The sequence below is a fragment of the Falco rusticolus genome, chromosome 6 (genome assembly GCF_015220075.1).
Source record: "Falco rusticolus isolate bFalRus1 chromosome 6, bFalRus1.pri, whole genome shotgun sequence".
Lineage (NCBI taxonomy): Eukaryota > Metazoa > Chordata > Aves > Falconiformes > Falconidae > Falco > Falco rusticolus.
Genome location: NC_051192.1, coordinates 14544492 through 14557811, shown reverse-complemented (window position 1 = coordinate 14557811; position 13320 = coordinate 14544492).

The following is a 13320-nucleotide window of genomic DNA, read 5'->3' as shown; positions in this document are numbered from 1 at the left end:
GCACATCCCTTGCCCAGAGCACTTTTAATGATAGGCCTATATTTGACTATACATATGATTTTCTGGAGCATGTTGGAAACTAAATGAACAGAGGGTCACCCTGGTTGGGAGCTGAGGGGCAATTTTATTTCAGAATTTGTATATATTGAGGCCAAGGATCCACAGTGCAGGATCAGTGCCCACATTTGCCATGGAGCAGATACACAATTACCAGCTTTCCCAGTTACGTAGCCAGTTCAACTGAGCACCATGGACCATGTTTCTGAAGGGGGAAGCAGATGCATACTCCGTGCATTCTGCACATGGCACCTGCAGAAGGGACCGCAATAGTATCACCCAGTTTGCTTCACAACAAGCATCATTCAGGAATGACAGCAGTGGCTTCAGTAGAGCAATCCAGCCCTGTAGCCCTTGGCAGTCCTTGGCCTCTGTGTGAACACAGGCAAAGGCTGTGGAGTTTAATTTCAGACTAATCCAGCAGCAGGCAGGACAACCAGCAGCACTGGCTCAGCACTTCCACCAGGACTGGTGAAACTCGCTATAACTCATTCCTTCTGGACTCTTTTTAAAAGTGCCATCTGGGACTGTGCTGCTAAGCTGTCCTCCAAACAACACTGTTAATAATAATAACAATATTCAGGTCTTACATAGCATTTTTCACCTTTAGATCTCAAAGTGATTTACTGTGGAAGGCTTTGGGGGGCTTTAAGAACAGATTATACAGACATCTGTCAGGAGTAAACCAGATTTCCTGACCCAGCCACAAAGCAAGGGAATAGTTCGATGCTCTTTCTAGCCCAGAATTTTTATGATTACTCTCATTTTGTGCAAAGGGGACTGTGACTCATGCCATAGCAAGATGACCTCAGTGGATCACACAGCTCCTGCTTTGAAGCCCCTGTGGCAGCCCAAGATATTATAAATGGTAAAAAAAAGAACTGAAGCTCTCCCCATCCTGACACTGTAACCAGCAGTTGTGGGTGGTCTCTGTGGAAATGCACCACTATACCTCGGATTGCTTAATAATAAAAAATGTTACACAGATAACATTTCCAATAGTATGCAACTACATGTTGTGTTGAAAGCTTGAGGAAGGCCATAAGTTAATGGCAAAGATAGGATTTATATTTCAAGATGGGGATGAGTAGCCCTCCACCTCCCTCCACTAATAAAGGGAAGCTGGAACAAGTAGCTACACAAGACACTTGACTTTTTGGTTGCTGATATTAGGTGAGAGACATTGCAGTCAGCCTGGAAAGAGGGAGTGGGACACTCTCATGTTTTCTTTGCAGAAAGAGAGCTCCCGTGATCACCCACCCATCTTAAAGGGCTCATTTCAAAGCCAGGCTTAAACGACTCTGAAACACTTTGTCTGCAGCCTCATCATCAGGAGACACCAAAACTGCTGCCCCAGAAATTAATCAGCAGAAGAGGTTAAAAATGCACCTTGGCAATGGTAGAGTGGAGAGCGTGACAGCAACCTATGCATTGCTTGCATAGTGACACCCTAATGGTTTTCACCTGCAACTGGGACAAAACAGCCAGATCTCAGTGGGCTGACCTTTAGAAAGGGCCCCAGGGTTAGTCCCTAAATGCATAGCAGTGAAGAGGCCAGTGTCAGATTTTAAGGCTTATAATCTTCTGTTGCAGTGTAACTTCCTTTTTTGTAACCCAGAACTTAACTCTTTTGCTTAACTACAACAAAACTTGACTCTGGTTTCAGGTTATTTGGTGTGTAAAGCAGTCTCAAATACACGACACAGCCACCGAGCCTCCTCAGGAGCAAGAGATGCAAGCACATTGGAAATGCAAAGCCGCCCTGTGGAGACTCTGCAACGCAAGACATATTTAGTGCCCCTTAGGGACTGGAATGTCTTTGGAAACACCAGTCTAAGAAGCAAAACCAGCAAGTGCCAAGAAAAAGAGGAGCCATCCTCAAGCCAGGCACGACCTCGTGTTATTTTGCAAGGGACACAGAAAAGTGAAGAAAAGTGAGAACATTCTGAACTGCAGGAATAAACTCCTCATTGTCGCAGTTCACAGTTGGAGTTTAGTCATCATAAATGCACTTTCATACCTGTATTCATAGAGCAGCACCTAAAAGGGCCCTGGGGTAGGCAAACAGCAGCACAGACCCTAGCTGAACGGCTGCTGCAATTTTAAGATGTACATTTAAGATGTACAATTAAAATGTAAAATTTTAAGAATCATTTTATGAAACAGAAATGAATATTTTAAATTTTTCCCCTTATGAGTGTTTTTATTAACTTCTTAATTTTCATTTGAATTTACTACACATTTTTTTCTTGTTTTCTCATTAAAGGAAATATAAACGCAAGAAACATCAACTTATTCCTTTCTGCAGACCCTTCTAGTTTTGGAAAACTTTTTGATAAGAAAAGTTCAGTGCTCAGTAAAGATGTGGTTTGGTGCATTTTTTTAATTTTTTTTTTTTCCAGGGAAAATCTTAATTTGTGACAAAAGCCCATCTTCTGTGGAAATCACATTCTGGTGGAAAATTTTGACCACCTGCGGAAATGAAATCTGTGAACAGCGTGTAATTTAGGAGTCGGATGAAGATAAATTCAATGGACTGATTTTAGTTTCTCATGTTTCGGAGTGAGGCAGGGATCCAGGTTCCACCACGCCAGCACGGCCACAGGGTTGGACACTTATCAAAGTGTTTGCCTTCAGGGCTCTCACGAGATCAGGCTTTTACTCATTGAGAGCTTCACATCTTTGGAGGGAGCATAGAGGCCACAGGAACAGCCTCATTTCAGCATCGACCCCAAGGAAAACCATGAACGTGGAAGGACTTCAGAATTTTAAGAAACAGCAAATGCAAAACTAGTCCTGATTTTCCCCACAGATACAGGAAAAAAAGATGTTCAAGCATAGTTTAATGTTTTATGCTAGTTTAAAAAAAATTTTTAAAAAATATCCACATGAACTTGTTCACTCATCACCCTAAATAAAAAAGGGCAAACCCTCCCCATTCCATGAAGCTATTCTTGGCCACTGTGAGCTAAAAAGCAGGGAGGGCAGTTTAAAGGGGGCAAATACAATTAATGTTCCCGCTTTTGCCATATTTCTGGGCCCCGGGGACAAATCAGGAAACTTTATGTCAGCAGGAATGTGAACAATAAAGGCAAAGTGGGTTGCATGTTAGAAAACCGTTTCACTCCCTTTTTATATTTTTTTTATTTTATTTTTTTGCCCAGCAGTATGATGTGTTAACAATTTTGTTGGTTTAACAGTTCACACTTCCAGCACATTTATCCATTGGCACATGGGGGTTTTATGCATTTAACAGTTTTCTTCATTAAAGTGGGTTCCACTGTGTCTTAAAAATTGTTTTCCTTAGACTGCGTGTTTGTTATTTTATATGGTGTGACTGAAAAGCAGGCCAAAATTTTGGCCTTGGAAAATGCACACTGCAGAGAGGAGCCCAGCACAGGCAGTGGGATTAGCCTCCCTCCAAGCCCAGCACATGCTCTTTTAAGAACTGCTGATTGCACTTTGAAGCTTTCTCCCCTAATTGCTGGGAGATTCTTAATTTGTCCTGAGCTTGGGAAAACGAATTGCAGATGTACGTGCGTTAAGTAAAACCCTCCCTGCGCAGGATTTTTGCACGCTCGTGCTGAGATGGCCTTCATCCCCTTCCGCAGCGCCCCTGAACCACCTGTTTTTTACAAAAACACTGCAAGCATTTTATTTATTTTTTAATTTTATTTTGAAGGGACAGCAGGGGCTGGGGGGTGGGAAGGGAGAGGGCAGCTGTTATTTCTGCAGAAGCAGGGCTGGTTCTTAGAGGCGTAAGAGACACCCAGGTGTTTTCACAGCGAGCCCTTTGCAGGGCCCTTTTGGAGCTGGGCTTGATTCCTGTTTGCCAAACTACACTTTCAAGAGGTGTCAGATATCGAGAACCTGTTGCAAACGCCAAGCCAAGCAACAGAGGGGAAAAAAAAACCAAAGGGAGGGAGGAGAGGAGAAGGGGGACGTGGGGAAAAAAGGAAAAGGGGAAAATGTTCCTCCTCGAAGAAAAAGGTAGTTGTTCCAACTTGGCTGTTTCTTTTTAAAATAATTAGTTAAGCAGTGTATAAAAACAGGTAAGCCTGTTCTGCGTTGCTCATAGCCTTGGCAGCCCCGTCCTTCCCTGCGCTGGAGGAATTTTTGTGAACCGCCGCTGCACAGGAGAAGGGAGGGGGATTGTATCACTGTGACCTAAGGCAACCCAGCTTGTAAGGTTAACCATAATTTTTTAAACTAACATGACCTCTGTTAACCCCTCCACTCCAATCTGAAAAAAAGAAAGGAAAAGAGAGAAACATGTTTACAAAACCACTAGAAGGAGAAAGTGGGGGTCAGGGAGAGAAGACAAGAGTCTTGTTCCTTCGCTCTCCCCTTCATCCCTCCATCCCTCCCTCACCTGCTCCTTCATCCCCGTGTCCCCACCAGCAACTGGTGTTTACTGGGTCCTGATGCAGCATGTCTAGGGACTTTGCTTTTTCTAATGAGTCACAGAATCATAAAATTAAGACATTCTGGGAAGCCAAAAAAATTTGGTTCCATGTGTGCATTTGGGGCTTTGGAGGAATGTTCATGTCTGGATGTCTGAGTCACATGTTCTCACAGTAAATGTGGTACACCCCCTTTTTAATGATGCCATTGGCTTGCTTTATTTACTTTATTTCCCTCTACTCATCCCTCTCTCCTTATTCTGCAGAAGAACGCAGGCCATTTCCTCCAGCTGGGATGCCAGGTAAACCCACCTCAGGCACCCTTTGCCCTTCCCTCTTTCTATAGCTGCCTTAAATCAAGTAACCAAAGCCAATGCCAGCCCGGCCCCTGGCCAGCTGGAGGTGGCATGGGGCCATGGTATATGGTGTAGTCAGCTTTTGTGTCAACACTTGGATGCGTTCATCTTAACCAGAATGTGCCAAGCTCAAAAGAATCTGAGTCTGCCCCAGAAAATACATATGCAATATACGGCCCACACAAAGACACTGGCGCAGGGAGGGGACTCAGTTATTTCTGGGTCTCTAAACTTTCCTTATGGCTCACTCCCACCTGCGTTCATTTCTAGTCACTCAGAGACAGCTGCGGCATGGGGGAAAAGGATGTAGGTACAATATGTCGAGACTTGACCTCATCTCCCACCAATGCACGAGCTGCAGATGCTGTCCAACTGCTGCTGAATGCCACCCTCTGTGCTCCACCAACTCACGCGGGAGACACAAACCTCTGATTTTACACGGGACTGCAGTTAGGCCATTCTTGAAATGTCTTTTCTTTGAAATGGTACCTTCCCTGCTTAAACAAGCATAAACAAACACTCCTGCTTAAATATTCGTAATCATTAAGCATGGAAAATCTACCAATTAAGTAAAGTTAATGTACAAATAAGGAGCAACAGGCCAGATTCCCAAGTGGTATGAGCTGGCAGAGGTTCAAGACTTCACTGAAAAAGTAGGCCTGAACCCCCATTCATCTAATATGCGGTCCAGCCCTCCATCCTAGAATGAGCTCATGTAAAATTAATTGTTCATATACATATAGATTTTTCATCCTGCTTGGGTGCAGTGAGCATGGGAAACACTGGATCTACCACAGACAGCTCACCAGCAGATGCGCTGAGCTCAGCTTTCCTCCAGCCCACTGTTTGGGCAGTATTTATACAGCACAGTGTAAAACGGCTGCTGTAGCGGTCTGTTCTGGGTGGCTGCCCTTCCTAAACGGTCCCTATAGTCTATGACAAGACACACATCCAACTTCCAAGGATGAAGCTGAGCATCTGTTTTCAGCACCTGCATCAGATGATGCTTTCTGGAAGTAACTAACTCTGTCTACACTAAGTAACAGGAAGACTTGCATCCTCATGAAGACACCTAAATAATTTAAACATGTTCCCCTTACCTAGTAACTAGTCAGTGAGACAAGAGGGAAGTACACATCTGGGAGCCTGCTTTTCAGCTAGGTGGAAATACCTTGTGAGTTGTGCCAGGAGTAGCAACCGTCTCAAAGAAAGGACTGGGGTTTAGGCGTGATCTTAATATCCTGAACTATGAGGACCCATGGGCTTCAGGGAAAGGAGGTGGATCGTAAAGGCCTTGTAAATATCATCGCTATGCTGCTTCTGTACATGCCAAGATGGTCCCACACTGGATGGCTGAGCGATCTGAAAGCAACTGTGGCTAGACATAGAGCTGCCAGCTGGGAGAGTGTTCTGGCCTTTGTCAAGTCTTGACCTGTGTCTTGGAAATTGTCCGGGTGAGTAACAGTTGACCTAAGCCCTACTGGGATTCTTCTAATAATTTAGCAGTATAACCAGACAAGCCCTAGTGAAAAGGGCCAGGCCTTACCACAGAAGTACCATATCAGGTCACAGCTAAAAATATCTCGGTAGGTCCCACTAGACCACCTTGTAAGACAGTTCCAAGGATGGAGGTCCAGTCTGTTTATCTGTATTTGCATGTCAGCAGCTCTTTTCGTTGACCATGTGCTTATGATTTAATTGTCTGATTTCTGGAAGAAAAGAAAACAGAACATTGGAGACTCATTTCCTAAACTAAGCAAGGAGGAAAAGAAACTGCTGATGAAGAAGAGCAAACTCATCTCATGCCCAGGACCCCAGTTCCTCTAAAAAGGCATTACTGGCACATGTGTATTTGTGCAAGTCTTTCTGTTCCCACCCTTCCTCCAACCTGCTTTTTCCTATGCTAAAGCTGTTTGGAAAATACTGTAATTCTGATTGTTCACAAATATTTAGTGTCTAAGAGTTTGAATGAACCTTGGCTGCTTTTACAAATTTGCTTTGGGTTATAGAAAAATAAACAAATTAGTAACTTTTTTCTACCTCGTTCCCTGGCTGACATCTAAGATTCACTGAGAATGCTAGTTTAAGCTGGTCTTCTGCAGTGGGGAGTTGACTTCAGCATCTTCATTGATCATGAGCCACAGGGCATCTCTGAGGCATCTATGTTGACAGAGAAAAAGAGTACTTCAGGCTATCTGTCATTAAAAAAAAAAAAAAAAAATAAAATCCAGCGCCTTACTTCTGATGGAGTTAATGGAAAGAACACACATCAGCATCTATCTGAATATGGCTCCCCCATCTCCTCAAAGAAAAAAGTCCTGGTAATGGAGCTTCACCCAGTTCTACACAGATTTGAACTGGTCTTCAGTGTTTGTTTTCTATTCCCAGACGCTATTCACGTTCTTACCCTATAGCCTGTGGGCTCCATGAAAACTCGTGAGTGAAGAAAGGAAAGTGATGTGCACCCAGCTAGGGGCTGGGAGAGCTAAGAACAGAACTCGGTGCCAGATTCCCAATTCTGGGCCACATCCTCTACCTCACTGTCTTCTGCCTTCTAACTTTCTCCTAAAATTTCTACTTAATTCACAGTCTTGTTTCTTGACGTTGTGTCTTGAGAAGGTTTTCTTGGCTAGAACAGAGAACAGTGCATATATGATTCATTTGGTCTTAAAACTACCACTGTAATGAAAAAATATTTTCTTATCCTGTCTGGCTTGGAACACCTTGAGATTACATCAGAGTCGTAAGGGAAATGAGGAAGAATCTGGGTCATCTTTCCTCATCTTCCCTTTTTCTACTTTTCTGGTGAGCTGGAGGCCTGATGATTTGGTGACATCCAATATTAACAAGAATATGCTGGGATTCTCATGCTTACTCCTCAGGCTCCTCCAAACTGATGAGCAAAGAGTACTGACATTTGTTCCAGGGCTTGATTAGGATTGGTACCGAATGTGCACGTTTTGTAATGTCTTTTATTCACTAAAAGAACACAAAATAAGATTTGGGTAACTTTAAAAATACCCCAAAACTAACTAGTCAAACTAGTTACGAGATTTTCTGAAGCTCCAGAAATTATTTTAAATTGGCCTCCTGTAATCCCTGCAAAAGCAGGCCACAGATACCAGTAACTGGGCATCTGAAATGATGGTCTACTTTTAGTCAGGTTTTTCTTTGCCCCACTTTCTTCCCTCTCTTCATCAGGAATATTGCAAAGACCTTCAAGTGCTTTAATGTCAGTGAAATATTTGGATACCAGTGTGATGGATATCATGGAAGGGACTACAGGAGTGTGAAGCATTCACTCTCTGACCCTGAAATAAATAGAAACTGATGTTATACATCAGAGGAAACCAGTCAGTAGCAGCAGCAGAAGCATACAGAATAATTTAGGGACAATTATATCCGTTACAGAGATTTGTTTTCCTCTGTGACACCAAGCATAGAGCCTTCTACTGACCCCATCAGGCTTCTTCACCCCAGTCACCCTCACCTTTTCTGATTACCATTCTTATCTCAAAGCCTGGAGCTCCATCCCGCTGTACTCCACACAACTTTTGTGTAAGTCCTGCAAGCCCTCCGTCCAGTTCCTTCATTATGTTGGCCTGCCAACGTCCTCACCATCAGATTAAGATGAATTACTGTGAGGCTGCTTCCTTCCCCTGTGTTCTGTACGATACTAGGATGGTGAGTATTTAAAGCATAGTAATTACAGTCTTTCAGCTCTTCAGCATGTCACTGAAATGGATTCCATATGGGAGGTACAACCGGTGAGAAAATCATGGTCTTCTATTGTAGCTCTGGGCTGGATTATGGTCAGTGCAGAGGCACTCTGGAAAAAGAAAAACCAAGAAGTGCCTCAGTCCTTATAAGCTTGAAGTGGATAGCTGAGCAGCCCCCAAATGAGATTTTTCAGAGACATTTGCCAATCTTGGATGGATTTTCACCAGAACTGCCAAAGCCATACCCTGACTTCAGGGCATCCCACTCCTCCCACAGACCAAGTCTACTAAAGGTTTGACAAAACAGCTGTTTAGATGGGTTTTTTTCAAGACAGCGTAACCATGTTTTTTTCCTCTGACATTAACCTAAGAATAATTTTGGCTAAAATTTTGCAAAATAGCTCTGCTTATGGACAGAAACCAGCGAATCTTTGTATACAACAGAGAGCAGGGTATTGTGTTAGAGCATGTCAATCAAAATAAACTTAATTGGTTGATATTTCCGTTTGAGTTTGGTGCAGTTCATACTTGATACTTAGTGATCGTGATTTTTAATTTTAAATGTGAAATCCATCCACAGATGCAAGAAAACTTGAAGTCAGGTGTCACATTGAGACTTGGAAGATGTCCAGTGGGAAACTGCAGAAGACTTTCTGGGTGATACTGGGTCTATCAGTCAATCCAGGTCTCTCTGTCCACCTGCATTAAGGAGAACATACCATTTTTCTCCTACTTCATATATGCCTTTTCTTTTGAAATTCTAATTTCTGAAGCAGAAACTGTCTCTGTCAGTGTGTTTCCCTGTGAATACAGAGTTTCCAATCCATCTGAGGTCCCAATATGCAGCTGTTAAAGAACTGGGAATAATAAAAATTCCCACTGAATTAAGTGGTGGCAGGAGGAAGCAGCCCCTATGAAAAACTAATAAAAATCAAGCTCTGATTCATAACTCTAATTTATGAAAAATGCAAAGGAAGGACATTGATCCCCCTGCACAGGAAAGGCAATTGGCAAAACCAAACAATTTCAGCTCACATTCAGCAGAAGCAAAGAAATAAATCTGCATACCCGCTAATGCAATTCCTCTGAATGAACTTGAGCCCAACAGTAGCATATAGGCAGAAACCTACATCCAAAAACAGAAACCTCTTGGAATCCGCAGCTCATCTGGACAGGATTAGAGAAACGCTCCCTGAACATTTAGTGAGTGACACGTCAGAAAAGAATTGAAGCAATTTGCAGCAGTCCTGGAACGTCCCAAACACAGTAGCTCTGAAAACAATGGGATAAGAAGGAATTCTTTGTCCACTGCAGCATAAAGCAACTATTTCAGGCAACAATATCAGTGACGTTAATGACTACAACACTATCTTTGGGTAGCTCTGAAGGCGCTTTCAAAAACTGTGGTTGGCCCGTGGGTACAATACTGAAATTGTACCCAAATGAAATTTTTTTCACTGATTTCACAGTTTCAGGGGAGATTAGTCAGATTTGCCTCCAACTTTTTTTTTGCTCACCCTGAAGCAGAACAATGCATAACATGTCAACAGCGAGGTTTGCTGTGGGGAAATTAGGGTTTTCTTTCAATGGGGTAGCTGGAGGGGAAAGGAGAGATAATTGTCAATACAGCTGAGGCGTTCAAGTCAAAAAGCTTCTGAAAAAGTCACTCAGATACATTGGGGCCAAGAGTTAAATACTGAGCTAGACCAAAGTAGGCAGTGCCTGTAAAGCCTCCTAGATTTTTGTCTTTTTTCCAAGGCATCATGTGAGCTCACCGCCCAGATCCTAGCTGACATGCATTGGGGGAAGTGCTTGGAGGAGCAGGGCTGCACAACCTGGTAGAGAAATGCTGTTCTGTCAGTGTTATTCTTTCAGAAATTCTTCTGTTTAAGTAGAGCATACGTGAAAAAGGGACTTTTCGTAAGATGTATGTATTATTTCAACAAGTTGCTATTCAGCAGCCATATATCAACAGGAAATGACGAACTTCAACCCCTCTGTCCTCCAGCCCATCTCCAGGAGAAAGGCAAGCATCACAATCTTGCTTTGGAAGAAAACAAAATATACAGAAGCCACATTATCAGCACTCAGGTCGTGTGGGAATGAACGGTACAAATGCTTAGAAAGGACAGATGAAAATATCTGGGATGTATTTGATCCTGAGTGGTAAAATAATGTTCCAGATCACATCAAGTGGCCAGGCTGGGGTCTTAAGCCTCCACCTCCACACTACTGGAGAGGTTACAACCACTTCATCCTGATCCCAATTATAATCTGTCCAGATTTATCTTGGTCTCCAGTATTTTTAGATTGCATGTTCTTACCAAGGAGTCTTTGAAACTGACGTTGAACAGAACAACTCCTGGCTTATGTCAAAGCAGGGAAGATCCATCCCCTGAGAGATCCTCTTGCTCTTTTAAGCTTGTTTTGCTTAGACTCTGGACAAGGAGCCAAATGCAGTGAAACCAAGAGTGTAGCATGATAAAGTGAATATCCAGAGTTTTCATAATGGGAATTAGGAACAACCAGAGGCTTTTTAAGGGGATAAAATTAATTAGTAAAAGGGGTGAGGGCTGCCACATTTCAGATACCAAAAAGAAAATTGATGTCCAAGGCAGCACCTTCTGTGAGCCTCCACCTCAAAACTGGGGCTTGTATCCAGGTACCTGCAATTGCAGTAACAACCTTCCAGATTTGGACCAACCAGGCTGCAAAATGTCATAACTGATGCCATAAGAATTTTCCTCAGACAAAACCAAGCCTTCCTTAACGAAAGAGACTCACTCAGACATACTGAGTCATTGTCTGTATTTCCCTACCTGACAATCTGCACATTGAGGTTTTTTTAACCATTTCAAGCAAATGTTACTGCTAATTAGAGGTTTTAGCTGCATTACATCCCTGTAATTTTTAAAAATAAAAATAGGCAGCTAAGTGGAGAAGGAAAGGCCTCTTAATTTTCCCAGAGAAGAAAGGACTGCATCGTGAGCTCAGTTTTTAATAGATACCTGAGACTCCATGTAGAGGATGGTAGATATGTGCCAGCTGTGCAAAGACTTCAGCCAGCACTCCTGACTTAGAAGAAAACAGAACACCTGCATCTCACACCACTCGTTTGTTGCAGTATGGATTCTCTGATGTCTAATGAAGTTCACATGCATCCTCAGTGCGATTGAGTTTAAAAGTCAATCAACACGAGGCACAAACCCTTTAGAAACCAGGCTTATCTAGTGCAAGTACTTGTGGAGTGACTAGTCTTAATTCAAACAATTCAACAAATAGGATGGTTATTGTTGCTAGGATTTCAGAAATTCCCAAAAAGATCAAATATACAGCAAATAGAAAGAACATCTTCAAAACAAGCAAGATGCTTTTCAGGATTATGTATTTCAATTAATGAACTCAACTATGGGTGTAAATGCTGCATCTGGTCTTATACCTATTGACCCAAATACCCTTAAAATATCCAAATATGACTATAAAGTCAAAATAATTCCACTGAATCACCATGAGACTTTTAACATACATGTAAGTCTCTGATGAGCCAGATAAAGCAGCTACGGCAAACACAAAAGAACATTACAACCACATTACAGCTCTGAGTAATCTCTTCCTCCCTAGCATGAATAAGAGGTCACCAGATATCCACACAAAAAGTGTAATGCATCATTTCTCCCATGCAAGAAAGGCAGCCACCTCCGGGCTTAATTATGCATAACAGTATTTGACAAACAGTTGAAATATTTTGAAGTATAGTGTTTCTCTGCAAAAACTTCAAAACAGGTGTTTTTATCTTATTTTTTGTAGTCAGCCTAGAACTCAGAGTGGGAAAAATATAACCTTCAGTGGAGACTGCAGGTTGGGTATAAATGACTGGTGTAATGGATTATTTGTTAGTGTTTTGCTCAGTGCCCAAAGATCTTCCATCATTAGTGGATGATCCCTCAGATGTACACTGTATGGGGAAGCTATTCATCTTCTCAAAAAACCCCGGCTCTGGTATTGATTTTTGGGGCCAGATTTAGTTTCCCAGTTACTACTAGTACATCCTTTACTATCCCAGTCCCAATAGATCTCCACCAGGCCCTACAATGCTTAGCTCACAATATGTGCTTTTTGCCCAAAACCCAGCACTCCGGAGATGGTCTCATCTTGGGACTTTCCATGTATCCTCTGCTCTAAGATGCACCTGAGCCACTGTTTGTTTTAAGATGACTCATGTCATGTTTTTACGGTTTCTGACAAAAATATTTTGTTTCCGGCGGGGGGTGAAGTCAGCCACCTACTATTATTAAACATCACGCTGTGTTATTCCCCTTTTTGGGTGATGACCTCAGTGGAGCCCTTACCAAGTACAGCTTTACACTCTCAGATCTTACATAGATGCTACTGGTTTGTCTCCCGTTCGTAATATCCCTGGTTACCAGCTGCACTTGAAAGTCTATGCTAATATGTTGGATTTACTTGTCCTCGCTCGCTGATTCCAGCCTTGTGGTTTATGGGTTGCCTTTGTGGTTTGCTAAAGGTCAGGCCCTGGATGGCTCTAAATTTTAAGTGGAATTCAAACACCACAGATGAGTATGTGTTCAAAGAAGTTGTCTTGGGTGGTATGGATTCGGATTTGGTTACTCGCGCTCAGGATTGATGTCTCTCCTCTTCTTTGGGGCAACGACCAGACACAGGTGCCCCTGCCTCTCAGCGCACTGTCCACCTACCACCTTTTTGTTGAGATCCCAGCTGTCTCTGAAATTTCAGGCTCATGCTAGACCCCAAGTTGCATTTCGA